The 19,900-nt window shown below is 38.2% G+C and overlaps 2 long non-coding RNA genes across 2 annotated transcripts; both read right to left on the bottom strand.

The window, feature by feature from the left end:
* Nucleotides 1-435: 435 nt before the first annotated feature.
* Nucleotides 436-2,226, bottom strand: LOC147475530 (uncharacterized). Its single transcript, XR_015209165.1, has 4 exons — nucleotides 2,060-2,226; nucleotides 1,323-1,597; nucleotides 818-870; nucleotides 436-662 (listed from the first exon to the last, which is right to left on the bottom strand). It is a non-coding gene; the product is annotated as an uncharacterized LOC147475530 (long non-coding RNA).
* Nucleotides 2,227-16,174: 13,948 nt separating this feature from the next.
* LOC147475529 (uncharacterized) lies at nucleotides 16,175-16,909 on the bottom strand. Its single transcript, XR_015207305.1, has 4 exons — nucleotides 16,808-16,909; nucleotides 16,579-16,688; nucleotides 16,365-16,418; nucleotides 16,175-16,280 (listed from the first exon to the last, which is right to left on the bottom strand). It is a non-coding gene; the product is annotated as an uncharacterized LOC147475529 (long non-coding RNA).
* Between the last annotated feature and the right edge of the window lie 2,991 nt (nucleotides 16,910-19,900).

Genomic DNA, 19,900 nt, shown 5'->3' with positions numbered 1-19,900 from the left:
CGGACTTTGGACTGTGGACCTCGGACTTAATTAATCAAGAAAACCAATAAACATGAAATAAAATGCGTGTTAATCACCCAGCTCCATCACAAAACATCACAGTTTGCAACACCAAGTCTGGAAGTCTGAATCCAAGTCCTTGCGAATTGGCGTGCTGCATGGGTTCAATGAGTTCATGGCTTTTGTCAAAAATTTCATTAAGTGATGAGAGCATAGTATATGAGATGAAACTGCAATATGGTATCCAATGAAAAGAGCACGCCTTGCTGGTATACGGGCTAAAACAGGGAAGGCTGTAATATAAAGAGCTACACCAATGAAGACAAGAAATGAAGCTTGGTCCACACCATTGGAAATAATTTTACAGATAGCAAAAGAATCTTCGATTCCTAAAGCAAATGGTACGGTGATCCCTACAATAGCAATGGCAAGGACTTTGGGTCTAATTCTATGCCGACTAGGAAGAGAAACAAGAGAAGACCGATGTTGGCTAAAGTATCTATGACTGTGAGGCTCTTGGCAGGAAAACCATGATGAAGATAAGATTTATTGCTACCCAGAGCTGATGGTCCTAGCTATACACCTCCCTGGCATTATCCATGCATATAAAGGCCATTGTTCACTATCAATGAATCTCCTCTTAAATGATATCTCTCCACATCCTGAATTGGAATTTAGAGAATTTGTATTACCTATCTATGGGACCAACATCTTCTAAAAGTTATAACATTCGTATGGTTAAGCCGTGAATGTGCATTGATCTTAATACTGGCCAAGTCAGAAAACTAATTCTCCAGGTATAACAAAGTAATAGTACCTTGATCAAACGCTGCAAACGCTGGAGAGCCAACAACTCCATTCGATACCCAGCTGGCGAAAAGAAAAATGAAAATTAAAAAAGTTTCATAAGACATAATATTTAACATCAAATAGAAGTATTTTTATGGAAAAGAACCATCAATGACAGCCTAACATTATGCATTGAAACAAGTTTTGTCGTTTTAACATAATTGGTAGAAAGCAGTTGTATAAGCCAGTTGGCCCGAAATAATACCTGTGCTATTAACTAATATATATAGTAAAGAATATACGTTTTTCAGATCGGCTCAATCTCTAGTTGCTTAGGCCTTTACTATGTAATATTGCAATTACATCATTAATTTATTCTCTCAAGTCTTTTTCCAATTATTATCTTGTAATTTCCTTTTCGTTTATTTAATAAAACGGTAAGGGTTTTCTGCTCCAAACCATACCTAAAAAAACATAACAAGAAAATGACACAGAAAATGCACTCAGGAAATAAAAATAGAATAGAAACTCACCCCATCGATGAATCCATTATTTCGTGTTGTAAGTAGACAACTTTCCTTGCATCACGCCTACAACATGCGGTGACGGGTGTCAGGCAATAATGTATGCAAGGAAATTTTGTTATCGAAATTTCAGTATGAAACTCAAAGAGAAATACTTTTAGAGTTTAACGGCTAATGAGGGGAAAGAGGAATTAGTTTTTTTTTTCTTCTCATACCGTAGAATTCTTTCCAAAAGAAGAACATATCCATTAGAAGTAACCACACTAATAGCTTCATATGGATACCTGAGATAGGGTTCATATTAGAAACTTGTAAGAGATATAGAAAATCATAAGGAAATGACAAAAAATACACCATTAATAATGCAACTAAATCACTCTAAACTGTTGCATGGGGCTTCCATGCAATCCAAAAAACCATCCCAGATAGTAACAAATTTCTGACAGTACTAAAAATCATCACCTCCACTCCAAACTTGTTCTCCCAGAGCAAGATATACATACTATAGTTATCATTTCTATTTTTCAATGACATGAAATATCATTTGATCAATCGTCTCCCCTACAACAAAACCTGTTCGCTTAACATTACTTTGGTGTAGGTTCACACACATAAAAACCTCATTTTCATTTTTCTGAAATTCAAAGAATTCATACCATAACCAATGTGATACTAGTATACCACATCAGAGCAAGGTCTGTTAAGTACCTTAAATAAATTTTCCAACATAATCATTTATCTCTTACCCAAGCTCAGTGATTACGTCTTGGCATGTCCGTGCATCTGTGGTCAGAGACTGATGAAAAGTGGTTTGCCTCTCAGTGGGAGTAGGATCATTGTCTCCAAGTGTAGTCGTAGGCACAAATGTATCAATACTATCATTAGGAATGCCTTAATTTTGGCTGTCATGAGAGGAAAACAATTTAAACAATGCTCTGAAAGCTTCTGATGGGGAAAGTGTAAAATGTGCTGCCTTGTGAACAACATCAAATATTACCTCAATGAAGATTTCAATTGCCAGCTGAAAGTCCTGGTTAAATCAATAATGACAAGCATGAGAAGAAACAAACATAACCACTACTGCACCTGTCCAAGATAGTAGGTGAAGGAATTTGTGGTGATCATGATTCTAACGTTTGTCAATCAAAGAGCAAAATAAGAGTCCAAGACAGAAAAGGAATTAGAAAGAAACCTTGACAACTCCACGCCTTCTGTCAGTTGTGTGGTGAATAATGTGATCCTTGATGAAGTTGAACTTCATAGAAGAGTGTACATGTGGAGGCTGAGTGCTTCCCGAGGTACTGGGGGCTGTTGAACTCCTGTACCCAGATGAATGAAGAAGATGGAATGGTATTCTCAAGAGCAACGTTATAGGCCACATTATCCATGAGAAAATGTATAGCATTGGAACCATCGAGACTGACGTCTATCATACTTATAGAAACTGCTAGCCCTGGATACACGTGAATCTTGAGATTGTGGAGTAGAAGACATGCTCTCATCATAATATTCTTCATTAGATGCATAATCTATGCTAGAACTATCAGAATCCACAGAAATCTCATGAATGAACTCATTGAATGAAGACACCCCGCTGTGACCAGGAAAGGAAATGTGATCAACATTAAGAAGCTAAATAAATAAATAAATAAATAAGTGTCTTGCAATCAAGTATAACTGAGGCGAGAAATGAGATGCAAAGACCAGTAATTGAAGTAAACAAGAATCACGTCTATGTTATGGACCTAATGGCCCCTTGAAGTAACATACTCGAGCACAAGTACAAGCTTCACTACATTCACTAAAGAGATTATAACTAAAAAAACTAACATACTCTTGAACTAAAAACTTACTTTCTCCATCCACCGTGGAAGCCGAGGTCCAGCAAAAGTAGGACTAAGTTCCCATCCATGCATATTTTCAAGAATTGTAGCCTTCCCCGGTAAATATAAAGGCCATTGTTCACTATTAATGAATTTCCCCTTAAATGGTATCTCTCCACATCCTGAATTGGAATTTAGAGAATTTGTGTTACCTATATGTGGGACCAACATCTTCTGAAAGTTATAACATTCAGAATAATCGTCCCACTGCTTATCTTAGATGGCACCCCTACCTACATAAACATGTTATAAATTGTAAAACTAACCAATATTAATGTGAGGCTCTGATAAGAGCCCAAAACTGTAGTTTTAACCCCTTAATAATCATACTGTTAGACCAATTATGTGAATAATAAGTAAAAGTTAATACTGATTACGTGTTTTTATGCATTTCAGGCTTCAAAGTCCATTATGTGCAGAAATGTGCCACTTTAGCGAGATAAAGGAGCAAAAGTCAGCAGAACTTCCGAATGTCATATCTTTGGACTCAGACCTCGGATTGAGGCCTACCTTATGTCAAAACGACCGGCTCGGAAAGAGCTTTGCAATGGTCCATGCCTTGACCCAATCAGAGGAGCAGAAGTGGACGAAAAGTCTGTAGAAGCCAACTGTAGCTGAAGAGGCCTTTTTGGACTGAAAGAATTGGGTTTTGGGCCTGATTCTCTGGCCCAAAACATGGCTCCAAGCCCATGCACGATTTTTGGATCTGAATGTATAAAAAACAAAAGCTTAGCTCTTTGTTAAAGGCAGTTAGGTTAGGTAGCTAGTTAGACCTAAAATAAGATAGATAATTCTAGATCTAGATTTAATTGTTTTAATTAAGTTTAGTTCCATTTAAATTATTGTATTAGATTAAACCTTTGAATCTTGTTCTTCATTTGATTAGATCAATAAAGTAGTATTTTTTATCAATTTTGATTTTGTCATTTCCATTTCTAGATCTAATTTCAATTCTTGTTCTTATTTCATTTTAGTCATTAATTTAGATTTCATTATTGTTTAATTAAGTAAATTTCAATGCTTTATATTATGTTTAGATTTTAATTTAAATGGAAATGATTATGAATGATTCAAGGCTAAACCTCCATTAGAGGGGGTTGAGAAACCTTGATGAAAGCTTGATTCCAATTATCGGAGATTGTCGTAATTTCCTTTCCACTCTAGAAACGTTTAGTTCACCATGAGAATGGGTTTAATCGTTCACATGCTAATTATTAATTGGTAGAAATGCCATGTGTAATTAGGGATTAGGAAGAACCGATTGTTCTGCGTAGTAGTTCAATTCGGATTACGACGACTCGTCGCTAGTGGATTAAGTTGAGTTAAGGTGGAATCAACCCCCCTCTAACTCCTTATCATCGAATCAACGTAGCATTCCCTTAGTTGTCTGATAATCGACTAGTTGCATTTCGTGGGTAGTTGCATCTTAGTCTAGTTGCCTTTTCGTAAATCTCTCATAGACTTTAAGAAGATACTCATACTTAGAAAACACAGCATGCGGAAGGACTAAGAGTGGAACGAATCACTCTACTCCACTATATCTCATAGGATTGAGAGTAGAAAACTTTTGATAAACTTATAGAAACAAAATAGTTGTTAGTTTACTTACGTTGTGAATTCATCGTTCATTACGTAGGTAAACTACATAATTTCACGCTTATCAAATGGCGCCGCTGCCATCTTAGTTTCACTTTCGTATTGTTTTCATAGTGTTAGTACTGTTTTTAAAGTCCCATTTCACCCACCCACCCTTGTTTGATTCATACTGTGGTTGTCCATTTCAGAGTTGAAAAATTCCGGGCAAAATTACACCGAAGGCTGGCCTCCTCCTTGAGCGACCGCCCTAACTTATCGACGAAGCGACCCGCCCCATATGGTGGGAGCGAACCCGCCCTAAAAAACTTGTAATTTGAAAATTACTCCGCCTTTGCCTTGGCGAAAGCGCTTTTAAATTTTTCGGATTTCGACAGTTTTGATTCGAACTTTGCTCTTTCATATTTTTCAGTGTTCTAACCTGCTATATACACTGAACAAGCGTAAACAAGACGCTATTCATAAGCGAAGCAAGGACGCAATCAGGTATTCCTTTCTTCCACACCTCGCATCTCCTGTTAGAGGTTTATACTAGTATATCAGAATTGTTTGGAGTGTTGCATGTTTAGTTAAGCTCGACTTAGTCTTGCATGAGATTAAGGTCCGGTCGAACAAAACACCTAACGTAAATACACAACAACAAACAACAAACAAGTCTATCAAGTATACCACACACTACACCTCTAGCTACTATTTCACACACACCACCGATATAATGGGGAAGAAAAGAGACTCCTCTCTCGGACTTCTACAAAGCCTTGGCGATAGCCCCAAATCTTGCATCGTTCTAGCAGACCAACGGGGATTTCAGAATCATTCCAAATATTTTTAATTTGTTACCTTTTTTTCATGGTTTAGACCATGAAAAACCTTATCAAGACATCGTAGGATTGAACAAGTCTTAACAACATTCCACCATCCTACGGTTGGTGCGGAACAAATTAAATTAAGGGTATTCCCTTTCACCTTAGCCGATATAAGGCGTCTTGGTTAACCGCTTGGCGCTTAATTCGTGGACTCGTGGGCTAAACTTGTTCAGCTCTTTATGGAACATTTTACCCACCCCTAAAGACGGATGAGATGCTTTCCAAGATTCATTTCTTTTCGACAAAATCCTCATGAATCATTTTCAGAGGCTTGGAATCGTTTCACCGATCCGCTTATAGAGTGTCCACACCATAACCTAGCAAAAGACACGTTAGTTCGTGCCTTTTTCAAAGGACTTCAACATCACCATAAAGAAGTCCTTGACATAATGAATGGGGGTAGTTTCTTAAGTAAAGGAGCCCTGAGGCTTATAAATTTTTAGAGGACCAAACTAAGCTTTAAATAATAATTGGGGGTAGTGATGATATCCCCGGCTCCGCTTAGTTCTACTAATACAGTTAAAGGCTGCGGTATGTTTGAAATTAAACACGATTTCGAGCTTAAAACTCTAATCGAATCACTCACTAAAAAGGTCGAGGCCATTTCGTACAACAAAAGCCTATCCCCGTCATGAATGTAAATTCAAACCCATGTAGTTTCGTTGAGTCCCCGAAAGCATCCCGACTCCCATCGTCCTATAGCCTATGAACGGGCTTGTTCCATTAATAGTGAACCTAACCCTTGGAGACAAAATCCCAACTCCGGTTGGAGAAATAACCAACAAGTCACACCTCAAGCGGTACAATAATCAATATGTTAGGCCAACGCACGCCTTTAACCAAGCTCCACTACGACAAGGACGTGGTCGTGGTAATTTTAATAATTATAACAACCAAGTGCAACCTCGACAAGGTCAAGCACAAGGTCAAGGTAATTATAATAATTATAATGCTAATAGAGGTATCGTTCGGTAAATAATAATTATCATAATCCACCTATAAATAATTCACGTGAAATAGTTCGGTCCACACCACCCGTGACTACTACACCCACACAACGGGATCGCCTTTGACACCTTCATACAAGTGAGCCAAAAACTTTTCCAAACCATGGCTCAATCTAACCAACAGCCTTCTACAATCCGTTAATAATTTAACCCAATAGTTGGCTCAAGATAAAGCCCAAACCAAAGGTGTGTTGCCGGTCACGCAATACCTAATCCTAAAACAACAAACACAGCCTTTGAGGTAACCGATAATACTAGTAATGAATATGAAAATGTAGGTGAGATAAATGCCATCACCACTCTCCGTTCGGCAGAGTGGTTGATAACAAGGTAACTATGCCTATAGTTACCCCACCAAGAGTCCCCTACACCTACTATTTTACTAGATACCGCAATAGAAACCAAGAGCCTACCACCGTAGAGGTACCGGTTACAACACAACCTAAGAAACAGTAAAGCCACGGTTAAACATCCGGGTAATACCATTGCTAAATATAGACGTAAAACCACCGTTTCCACAAAAATTAGCCATGTTAACTAGGGATACAAATTACGAGGAGATTAGGGACGTTTTTAAGAATCTAACTATAAACCTACCCTTCCTCGAAGCTATTAAAAGCTACCACATCATGCTAAGTTTCTTAAGGAATTGTGTACTACTAGGCGGAAGACAAATATACCAAAAGACGCTTTTTAACGGAACAATTCCCAACCTTATCCGAACATAATGGAATTGTTAAGTACAAGGACCCTAGTCGCCCCATCGCATAATGCACCTTAGGAGATTCCTATACGACGGCGTTATTAGACACGGGGGCTAGTGTTAACTTACTCCCATTTTATTTGTATAGACAAATAGGTCTAGACAAGATGCAACCCACTAAAATGGCGTTGCAATTAGGCGATCGGTCTATTAAGTATCCTAAGGGTGTAGTCGAAAATGTCTTTGGCAAAAGTTCAGATTTCTACTATCCGGCTGATTTTGTAGTCCTCGATCTGAGAAGTCGCTAACGACTCTGTCCGATCATTTTAGGGCGCCCTTTCGGCAACCGCCAATGTGCTCATTAATTGCCGTGATGGTTCAATGTCCATGTCTTTGGGCCATCTTGCTGTTGAAGTCAATGTTTTTAAAACAAGGACACAGTTACCCGATTCATCTATGGATGGAGAGGTTAGCATGATCGAAAGCGTTGTTCGAGATTATTTCAACAACATGTTCCCTGATAGTCATATGCCCAAAATTCTTTCCTTTGGAAAGTCAGACTCCAACATTTTCATTCCTACACTAGTCGATACACATATTATTGATGAGGAAGGGATAGATGATTTTCTCAAAGATGTAGAGGACTACCATAGTAATGTGGATATGACCAATCTAGATGAGGAATTCGATGAGTTTTTTCGAGTAGGTGACAATTCACCCTATCAAGAACTAACTTGCACAACATCCACCTCGATTCCCTCCTTCCACCCTTTCAAAGGAATCTCGAGTTTTGCACTCGATCCTTTTGTTTCTCCTGTGCTTCATAATTTTTTAAATCCTCCTAGCAAACAGATACTTCAGAAGGACAAACTATTTGACACCTTCATTTTCAGAATTGAGACAGCCCCTACACACACAATGAATGAGTTGATTGCTAAAACCACATCCTCATTGTGTACAGGCTGTCTTTCTACAACTTATACATATCCACCATATTCTCCACAACCATTCACTTTTCCACACTTATTTACTAGAACACCCACTCATTCAAAAATTAAAAAGAAGGTGCATGATAGGTTACACAATAGGGTAATCCGACCCGTTTTCATTCCACTAGGCTGCGTCGTAGAAAATCTTGGTGCTTGATTGTGTTTGGATATGTTTTCTGTGATATTTATTTATGGAATGATCCACAACTATTTCGGTTGTTGATATATGATCAATTGCATGTTCATACATATGTTTTAGATAAAGTCTCGAGTATCTAACTATAAACGACTCAAATTCTGTGTTTGGTGCACTTCCTTTCACTTTAATATATTGGTGAGTGCACCATTAAGGTAACCGGGCCCTCCCTATGGAGTGTGTGGCTGTAAGTACCGGATCCTAAGTCCATGGTTCACATAGTTCACGTTTTCCACTCTTGCATGTTTTTCTCGGATTTTTGAGTCATGTTTCTCTATGGTGTGAATTATGTCTTTATTGCTTATTGTTTTTCCTTCTAAAAATAATATAAAAAATAAATAAATAAAAAAATAAAAAAATAAAAATAAAAATAAAAATAAAAATACACATAGTAATCTAGGAAGTCTCGGGAATCTGACTTTAAAAGACCCACTGCTAAAAACAAATTTTCTAAGCTTTGATGTAAAAAATTTGTTTGGGGGTGGGGTGTTCGTGTTTCCGTACTAAAATGTTTTATGTCCCATTAGAGTTGCTTAGGCCGTTTTATTGTATTACGATTCGGATTGACATAATCTATTAATTTAGAGTTCATTCGTTCGCATAACTTACGTCATGCACGCACTTCGAGGCATTTTCCACTATCTCGTATGTCATCCGAAGTCAGAATAGAGTGTTTTATGGATCATTGGATAGGAAATTCTCTCCTGATCATTTCCATATCTCATTCGCAAAAATCGGACCGGTAACGAAGCGGCAATTTTGAATTGAAATTCGCGAAAAAATCAAAAATTTCGATTTTGGGCTTGGGCCCAACCTCTGCTTCGGCGGTAGCTTTCAGCAAGGCCAGCCTTTTACCTTCTCACCATCAGTTCATCGTTTTCATCTTCCATTCCGCCATTAACAAAGCTCCAAAACCTAAAACAAAATAAAAATTAAAAAGAAAATACAATAAACCCACGCCCAAAATCAAATCCTAACCCCAAATCTTTCTAAAACCAAACCACCACAACCCCCACCGATTTAAATCACTAAAACCACCGAAATTTACAAATTTTGGTCTTTGCGGCCACCACCACTCTACCACCACCACTGCTCTTTCAGTCGGTCAATTTAAACCACCACCACCACATCATATTTAAACCCTCACTCCATTCCAAACACTAGATGGCTCAACAACGCCGAATTATACCGAGAAAGTTTTCTTTGCCGACCACTTCGCCGTTTTTACGGTGACGAAATGGCTAGTAGAGATGGGGTAGTTTGTGGTATTTTCGACCAAGCCTTCTACCATGAAGACTTGGTCCGATGGTTCTACAACACCAGGGAGTTGGAGGGGAGTAGGATTTTTGTGATGGTAAGGAAAAAGAGGAGGAGTTGACTCATGGATTTGTTATCGAGATTCTAGGCATTCGCCTAGAATCCATCCGATGCCACTCTGGGGAGCCCGGTTTGACGGGTAGAGCCTCGATGGGCGTGGATCGTCATCAATGGGAGCTACAATACAAACTCCCATTGTGTTCGCCAGCATCCTCGGGACCAACCGGTGGCTCTGACCCGGTGGATTGGTCGGAATGTCCTAGGGAAGGACAAGGTCAGCGACATCGGTATGACCTGCCTCCACGTCTTATGGGTACTCCAGGAGCAGAAGTACGATTTCTGTATCTTGGAGTTTTTTTGAGCATGATTAGGGGTCGGAAAGTCTTTGGCACCTCTTCCGTGTTAATCACCAAGATCATCTTTGAAGATGAAAGCGCCTCTCCGTCGATAGGATTTACATTACCCCCGCACCGTAACACGCGTATCTATAGGGAGTGTGTCCAACAAGTTTGGAGGAGGGCTGAGGATAGAGAAGAAGAAGAAGAGGATGGTGGAGCTGAGAATGAAGAGGAGGCTCGGGGACATGAGGATGATTCGGAGGAGGATGAGGAGGACGTGACTTGCTTTGATACGGATGCCTTCCAGAGGTGTTGGTCGATGCACGGAACGCATGGCTATGCTTCATAGGGGCATCGTTCCTAAACACTATCTCTGCGGGGGACCTCCGGACTCGACAGGTGACTATTCATCACAACTTCGAGATCCGCACCCGCAGAGAGGATGAGAGATGGGAACAAAGCGAGGGCTGAGATGGAAGCCCGGCCCGGTTTAGAGTGGATATGCTTGCACGCTTCCCCCCTCATCATGGACTCTGCTCGAGGACCGAGGACACAAATTACGAGGCATGGCGTCGTCGACGAAGGGACGACTGGCTGCTTTGGACCCGGGAGAGCCGGAGCCACCACTAGAGAGTGTGCCCTCCGCCACCAGTGGCGAGGTATTTAGAGAGTGTGAGGATTGATAGTAGTTGTTGTTTTATTTATTTTTGTTGTTTTTATTGTAATGTAACTTTTATTTTCGTAATTTGAATTTTGTAGTGAAAGGTACTCTGAATGAAAATTTTAATATAAGGGGTTATTTTCAGTATGTGTGGTTGTTTCATATTGATCCCACCTTCCCAACTTGTTTGGGGGTGGTTTTATCAATTCAAGCTTTATTTTTATATAACCCTACTGTTAGAATTTATTGCGGAGTCAAGGTGAAAATATGGTTGTTTAGGCAGAAATATGATTAAGTATCATTGTAGGATGAAATCTAGATTAAATAGGTACATTCAATCATATAATCAACCTAAAAGATACTGGGTTTGAATTAGAATCAAGAAAATGAGTTGTTTCCGTTTTCGGGTTTGGAAATTTTAGGATTTCCGAAAACTGCCGTAATTAGTTTTGGCAACTTTCCGACCCATTTTAGCAACTTAAAACCTATATAAACTTGATACAATCTATCCTCACAACTCACACTACACCTAAACTCCATCACGCACCTTTCACACCCGCGATTCCCACGTTTCGTCTCCATTTTTGCAAATCAGAATCCTTTCGGATACCCAGGCTTCGCTTTCTACACTACACTTCTGACAGAAAATTTTACTTTCGAAGGCCCGGCGCGCCTAAGGCAAAGCGACTTCGGCGCTAAAACACTGGAATTCCAAAATACAAAGAGCGACTTCGGCGCCCTAGTTGGCGTGCCTTTCGCTACCGACTTCCGTGGACCAGAAATTTTCCAGTTTTTCGCCAGCGTAGTACCCGGTTGTTTTGCGGTACTGTTCCAGGCGTAGTTTTGAGATGACATCTCCTATAATAATACCGAACAGTCTTTGAAGATTTGTTCCAAAGCACTACTTACGGTGCTTGGTTTTGCGAGGGTGATCACATACGTTGGCTGGGAACCTCTTATGGTAAGACCGGCTGAACTTTATTCTCCAAAGACTTGCATCTTATTTTTATAATAACTGCATTTTCTTTGAGAGACCGGATGGAGAACAAGTGTTCTCCATCAACATTGACGATGAACCAATGGAAATTACCGTGTTCTTGCTAGCATTTGTTCTTGGACTTGCTATGCCCGGAGATACAAGACCCATGGTGCTATTGGGTCGATAATATGCATGTCTACACTTATGAGTTTTGCACGAGGCTTATGGGGCAAGCATTTTTCCGTATTGAGGACCAAGGGGACTATAACGCGTGTTCTTGGTAGCTTTGTCCATGAACATAGGAACTGTTATGTTTTGGATTATGCTAAACATTTTAGGGGAATGGCGGTTTTCTTACGTGAATGGCGCCACTTGCGGCGTTTTCCTTGCTTTAGCCACGGGGCGCCCGGTTCTATGACCTTCCCGGAACTTTGATGTCTAGTTTAGCACGAGCCCATACCATGAGGCATAAGTACCTTCTTATGCCCGTTCTAATTTCCGCGTATTATGCTATGTTTCTTTCCTGTTTTTGTACACGTTTTCACGGATTGGATTAGGATAGACACGCGGTGCGACCCACCAATAGTATTATTCGATCTTTCCGTGCAATGACTTGGCAAAGGGTGGCGGATACAACCTCACCAGGTTGCACCCTACACCCCATCGACCAAGTGGCACTTAATAGGTTAGCAACCATAGATGATAAATGGCGTGAAGCCCGGCAAATTATCATAGCATGGGCAGGCGTGAAGGAGCCTCACTTCTTTATATAAGTAGAGGATGGCCTAATATGACGAATAACAGCGGAGTGGAGGTAAGTTTTTAGTTTACGTTAGTGTCCGCTTATGTCCCAAGCAATTTCATTCTTTTAACCCCATAATGGGTAGAACTTCATTATAGAGTTGAGTCAGTTTTTATTTCCTATATTAGTACGTTCTAACTTTGTTTTGCAGATGTTCCTGAATTTCACGCGTTTCAATGGTATTTTTACTACCCTCTTTATTTAAATGCTTTGAGGACAAAGCATGCTTCTTGTTTGGGGGGCATAGAAACACGTGTAATTAAGACATCTGCTAGGATATAAATATATATAATATGCATTTGTTTTCTAGTTAAAATTTCAAAAATTTAAAAATATAAATAAATAAGTTATGCTATACACTTAGGAATATTGGTCTTGTTTCTTTCTCCATGCTCTTAACAATCTAGAAGTCTCAATGAGTCATTCGCGTCGAGAATAATTGTTAGAAACTTAGGTTAATATATAGGTAATAATCTTTACATCTATCTATAAATATATTACATGAGTATCTATGATTGTTAGCAGTAAGTTTCTGAAATCTAGGCTAGAGTACTTATTCTACAAATCCTGTGAGAATATAGCCTAAAGCCTTATATGAGCGAAACATTTGAGAAATGACACAAGGGAGAAGTAAAATCCGGATAGAGAAATCACACGTCCACTTGCTTGATCATTAAACCATATCCTAAGCGAGAATTTAGGCCCTTTTTGGATCGATATAGCCAGAAATTCAAACCTATGAATTATTTTTCGCTAGTAAGCCTAATCGAGCCTTTCATTAGCCCTTCCATAAACCACAATTCCTTTACCCCACATTACAAAAACAAAACAAAAAAAAAATAATAAATCAACCTACCCAATTTAGAATAAGTCTGAGAATAGAATGAATGAAGAAAGAAGAAGAGAAAAACCTATGTAAACAAAAATTAGTTAGTGGCTTCAGAAAATAAAGAAAAGAAGTTTTCATCCAAAGAAAAGAAAAATAGAAATAAAATAAAAACTCCAAAAATAGAATAAAAGGGAGTCAAAAGCCAAAGAAAAGAAAAAGAAAAATATGGCTAAGGATGGAAACAAAGTGTAGAAGCAAAAGTAAATAACAAGGTTTTCTCTAGTTACATAATATGAAGACTCTATTATCTCAGACTTGTCCTTTAGAATATCCATTTTCTTCCTTCTTAAACCATCTCCTAATCCCCGCAACACCTAATAAAGACCTTTAGCTCAATTAGGAATAGGTTAGTGTGATAGTAAGTGGCAGATGTGTTTGATCGACTCCGGCTTCCTGTGTGTCATTGAGATTGTAAGGTAAAGTGTGCCCAATTGTATTACTGGAGTAGTGAAACTTGAGTGGAAAAATCAGAGTGTTGTTTCTTGACTATTATTGTGAGAACCTACTTAAGGACGCTTATTCGAAGTTCTCGAAAACAAACCGCTAAACATTTTATAGTACTACTCATTGTGTATATGTTTATTGTAGATGATAGATTATTATGCATATATTAGCTTAGGTTTCTGACTTGGTTATTCTTATTCAATTGCTAGAGAGATGTATAGATAGTTGAGCATGAATAAAGGAAACAATAGTTTTATTTTCTTAGTTGTTGTAGTATAGATGAAGTTTGTGAGTACCTTCACTAGAAAACTCTCACGAGGCTATAACTTCGTCCACTAGGGAATTCCTAGTGGTTTAAGGCCTTGTTGCATATGGTCAATGCAATCGCGACTCAAGTGAAAGAGAGTAGTTAGAACTCCATTTTTGGTCACTTATTCTAATTTCTCATCTTTGCTTGAGGACAAGCAAAATTTGTTTGGGGTGGTTTGATAAGAGCCCAAAACTGTAGTTTTAACCCCTTAATAATCATCTTGTTAGACCAATTATGTGAATAATAAGTAAGAGTTAATACCGACACGTGTTTTATGCATTTCGGGCTTCAAAGTCCATTATGTGCAGAAATGTGCCACTTTAGCGAGATAAAGGAGCAAAAGTCGTGAGAACTTCGAATGCCATATCTTTGGACTCAGACCTCGGATTGAGGCCTACCTTATGTCAAAACGACCGGCTCGGAAAGAGCTTTGCAATGGTCCATGCCTTGACCCAATCAGTGGAGCAGAAGTGGACGAAAAGTCTGTGGAAGCCAACTGCAGCTGAAGAGGCCTTTTTGGACTGAAAGAATTGGGTTTTGGGCCTGATTCTCTTGCCCAAAACATGGCTCCAAGCCCATGAACGATTTTTGGATCTGAATGTATAAAAAACAAAAGCTTAGCTCTTTGTTAATAGCAGTTAGGTTAGGTAGCTAGTTAGACCTAAAATAAGATAGATAATTCTAGATCTAGATTTAATTGTTTTAATTAAGTTTAGTTCCATTTAAATTATTGTATTAGATTAAACCTTTGAATCTTGTTCTTCATTTGATTAGATCAATAAAGTAGTATTTTTTATCAATTTTGATTTTGTCATTTCCATTTCTAGATCTAATTTCAATTCTTGTTCTTATTTCATTTTAGTCATTAATTTAGATTTCATTATTGTTTAATTAAGTAAATTTCAATGCTTTATATTATGTTTAGATTTAATTTAAATGGAAATGATTATGAATGATTCAAGGCTAAACCTCCATTAGAGGGGTTGAGAAACCTTGATGAAAGCTTGATTCCAATTATCGGAGATTGTCGTAATTTCCTTTCCACTCTAGAAACGCGTTTAGTTCACCATGAGAATGGGTTTAATCGTTCACATGCTAATTATTAATTGGTAGAAATGCCATGTGTAATTAGGGATTAGGAAGAACCGATTGTTTCTGCGTAGTAGTTCAATTCGGATTACGACGACTCGTCGCTAGTGGATTAAGTTGAGTTAAGGTGGAATCAACCCCCCTCTAACTCCTTATCATCGAATCAACGTAGCATTCCCTTAGTTGTCTGATAATCGACTAGTTGCATTTCATGGGTAGTTGCATCTTAGTCTAGTTGCCTTTTCGTAAATCTCTCATAGACTTTAAGAAGATACTCATACTTAGAAAACACAGCATGCGGAAGGACTAAGAGTGGAACGAATCACTCTACTCCACTATATCTCATAGGATTGAGAGTAGAAAACTTTTGATAAACTTATAGAAACAAAATAGTTGTTAGTTTACTTACGTTGTGAATTCATCGTTCATTACGTAGGTAAACTACATAATTTCACGCTTATCAGGCTCCACCACCAACATGGCTTCTAGAGGACTGTTCATTCATTTAGGTTTTCCCGACAAACCTGAAATACAAATACATAATTTGTTTTACAAATATTTTTTTGGTCTTATATAGATGACTTAACCAACCTTATTAGAATAAAAAGGTTGCGGTTTTGAACAAGATAGATGCCAACACAAATATAACATTTTCATTTGAAGAAATTTTCATCTATCATAAAATGCAAGAAAATACCTGCTTTGTGCAGCTTGGTGGAGAAGAGAGGAAACCTCTTTCAAACTGCAGACATCTACCACAGTCAAATCAGAAACATGTGTAAACATTCACATCAAGTTTGATTGTATATTGCCTACCGGCTATGCTATTGTCCACAATACCAGCTCGATTTGTTGATAACAAATCACGAATTGTTTCATTATATATTTCCAACATTGAGGCCTAAGAAAATTTAGGCAAGACATTTAGATTAGTTAAAAGAGTAATACAAAGTAAGACTTTAAACTTGAATAGTGGAAATGTAACCTGCATTTTGTACTTCCAACCCTGGGATACAAGAGATTGACTACATTGAAATATCTGACAAAAAAAAGACAAATGTTAATCACCTCAAAATGAACATTTATATAAGCTCAGAACACTCTTTGACAGCAGAGAATGAATCCAAACAAGGTGTAAAGCGTATGTAAAGTAATCATTGTTAACATAGATAAGACCAAGTAACAAAGCATGTACTCACCTTATAACCATCCAGGGCACTCTGAACAAGCTGTGAGATTTCTACAAAAACATCTTGCTATGAAGACTCGTGTGTAAAGACTTTATCAAAAGTAAACTGGTGTTTTTGCCCTGCAGACAATAAAATATGACATGTTCATACAAAGTTTCAATCACGATAAGACCCCATTCAATAAACATACAGTGTAGTTGAACTGCAGTAAGACCAGATTTGTCTATACCTAAAATACCATTTTGTAACAAGTCTATGCCCCGACCCAGAGACTCCATTGATGTAAGATAACAAATAACTGAGGCTTCTACACTAGCACCATCATCAGGCAACATGGGTCGCACTCTGTAGAAGACACGAATGTTACCTTTAAGCTCCTGCAGTTTGAAGCAAGGTTATCACTATATGAAACAAAGAAAATTAAAGAAGTGTTGAGGGGAAAATCTACCAATATAGTGTTGTGTAGTTTCTTGGCACCAAGTATCTACGAAAAATAAGATTCAACACATAATCTATCACCTTGGACCTAAAAAAGATGAATGATCCAAATTACAAAAACAGAGGACTTAGAAGACTAAACTAAGGTACATAGGTAAAAAGAAATAGAAGGGATCCAAATTACTTCCACGTACCACAAGAAGGGATCATCTTCCAGCTTTATCGACTAAACTTGCACCAGTTGCAGTTACTACGACCTGTAAATCAGTACGTATTAGACGTACATCAACTTTGAAGATAAATAATGGTATCGGTATTACAATAAAGGGATACACTTATAACAAAGTTTAGGAGGTATATATTTACCTGTAGTAGCAAAAATTCCGATCGCATAGAAACATACTCCATTTATTCCTCTAAATTGTTAGCAAACCATCAATCTGATTATAGAAGAGTACTTTCAATTTAAAAACTAAATCGTAATAAGAAATGATAAAGGAGTACAAAAGTCTATATACTAAACAAATACCAATAAAACTAGACGATATGTTTACCTTTGAAATGGATCACCAACCCTAAACTTCCAAGAGACCCCCTTCTTCCTCCTCCTTTATTCGGGCTGGGAACCAGCAATGCAAAAACTTAATTTCATAAGTTTGCATTGGCGGAGTTAAAAAGGGTTAGAAAGCATACATATAATACAATCAACAATAATGAAAATTATAGACATATATCCAAAAAAGGTTCAACAAGTTGCAACTAAAACCCTTATCCAATATGTCCAAAAAGATTACATAATTACAACTAGAACATTAACCATACTTAATTCTTCTGTCAGCCCAAATGTCCAAAAGGATTGTTAAATTATAACTAGAACATTACCCATACTTAATGTTTCTGTCAGCCCATATGTCCAAAAAGATTTGCTAAACAATATGTCCAAAAAGATTAGCACTAATCAACCATTCTTAATCATACTTCAACTGCCCATTAGCCCAAATCAACCACCCTCTAGCAACATAACCATGAAGGGTTTTATTTCCTTCCTGGGGACCATCATAGAGTAACACATCACCCATAAACACTTCCTCAATATTGATCTTTTTTCCACCTCTAAGCATTCTTCTGCCATGACAAACATCTTTGTGCTTAGGATCGGTCACCACAAACCCCTTGGCTACTTCATTACCTTCTCTATCCAATAGGGTAACTCTAGGCTGGTCAGACAATCCTACACGAGCACTTGCCGCATCAAAATGAGAAGCTAAATTTTGAGGAGACATTGGAGATGGATGATGCGGTGAGTTTGAACCATGAGGTGTATTCATCGCAGATTGTGGGGGGACAATTCCCATTGTAATGTGAGCCTGTGATAATAGAAAACACATGTAAGGGAAAAATACAAGTTATATGTATGCCTAATTTTAGAAGTTACAAACTCACCAACAATAAGTTAGTCAAACTGGCAATGGAAGCTTTCACCTCAGCCAACTCTTTCTCGACGTTGGGACTAGCACTAGCAGATGATGCCAATGTTTTTCAAGTAAGTACTCACCAACCGCAGCATGTTCAACTTATGCAGGTGAGATTTGAGAGCCAACAACACGAGTACGCCCTTTTTTGTCCTTCCCAAAGACTTTAACTAGTAAATCACCATCAAGGTCTATGACCTCGTCAGTATCTCCCTCTCCCTTAATGCTTGCTTCAATAGGTTTCCTTTCTTTAACATATTTCACTTGTTCCTGAAACAACAAGCACAACCAAATAAGGACACCCATGTATATATACTTACATAACAACAAGCTCAACACATTTAAATGTAGAAAAGATAAATACTTACATATGCTACACGAGTACTCTCCAAAACAGATCCATCACAACGTTCGTGACCGGTTAGCCAATCGTCCTCTCGACGTACTTTGACATTAGGGTTCTTTTATTTCTGCACAAAAATATATAAAATGATACTACAGACCACTTCTAATAATAAAGACATTGAGATAGGATGGTACCTTCTTGTAACGTATTTGGGCATATTTTTGTGGCCCAAGAGTATGACCAATGGCGTTCATTTTCCTATTTGATACATTCTTTGCATTCCTTTGTAGGACTTCAAGTTTGAATTCACGGGTCACAAACTTGGCCCAAATAGTTGGATTCATACCATCTAGACAAGCGGAAATAGCAGCTTCGTTGCTTAAGGTTTTCTTTATGATCTCTTTTCGATAGTTGCTTTTTGCAGCCCTGAATTTAGAGGAAAACTCCCTCTGAAGTTGTTTGTAAGCCAAAGCCATGGGCACATCTTATTCAAACTCACCCTATCAAGAATTTTAATAGTTAGAAATTCATTTTTGGTCAAGTTAAAATGATAACATTATTAACAAGAATTGAATGTTACCGCCAAAGCTTCCCACACTGCATCCTTAAAGGATTGTTTCATAAGCCTCCAATCCTTGTAATTCAATGGGATGGTTACTCGAATAAAATTCCCTAAGCTGGTTGCCCATTTTGCCGCATAAGGACCAACAGTAGTGCCCTTACTAGACACCAAGACAAGTATCTTAGCCTTAACTGATGAAGGTGCTCCAGATGATTCAGATGTTACTGGGGGTGTTTCTTGACCTGCTGGGGGTGTTGCTTGACCTGATGGGAGTGGGTGCAATGCACTAGAACCTGACGATTGACCACTTGATTCCATTAAAACATCTTGCAAATAGTGACAATTATAATGGATGCATATATTAGGTACTGCATATGTTAATCTTTAAGTGAAATCACTACACTTCAAAACGTAAAATAAATCACATTCAACTTTGAGGCACAACCATCAAATAAATTTTAGTGTACAATCCTCAAACTTGCAGCACAAAATCATGACTCACCCAATATAAAA

The sequence above is a fragment of the Coptis chinensis genome, chromosome 9 (genome assembly GCF_015680905.1).
Source record: "Coptis chinensis isolate HL-2020 chromosome 9, ASM1568090v1, whole genome shotgun sequence".
NCBI lineage: Eukaryota > Viridiplantae > Streptophyta > Magnoliopsida > Ranunculales > Ranunculaceae > Coptis > Coptis chinensis.
This window is presented reverse-complemented; position numbering and strand designations above follow the sequence as displayed.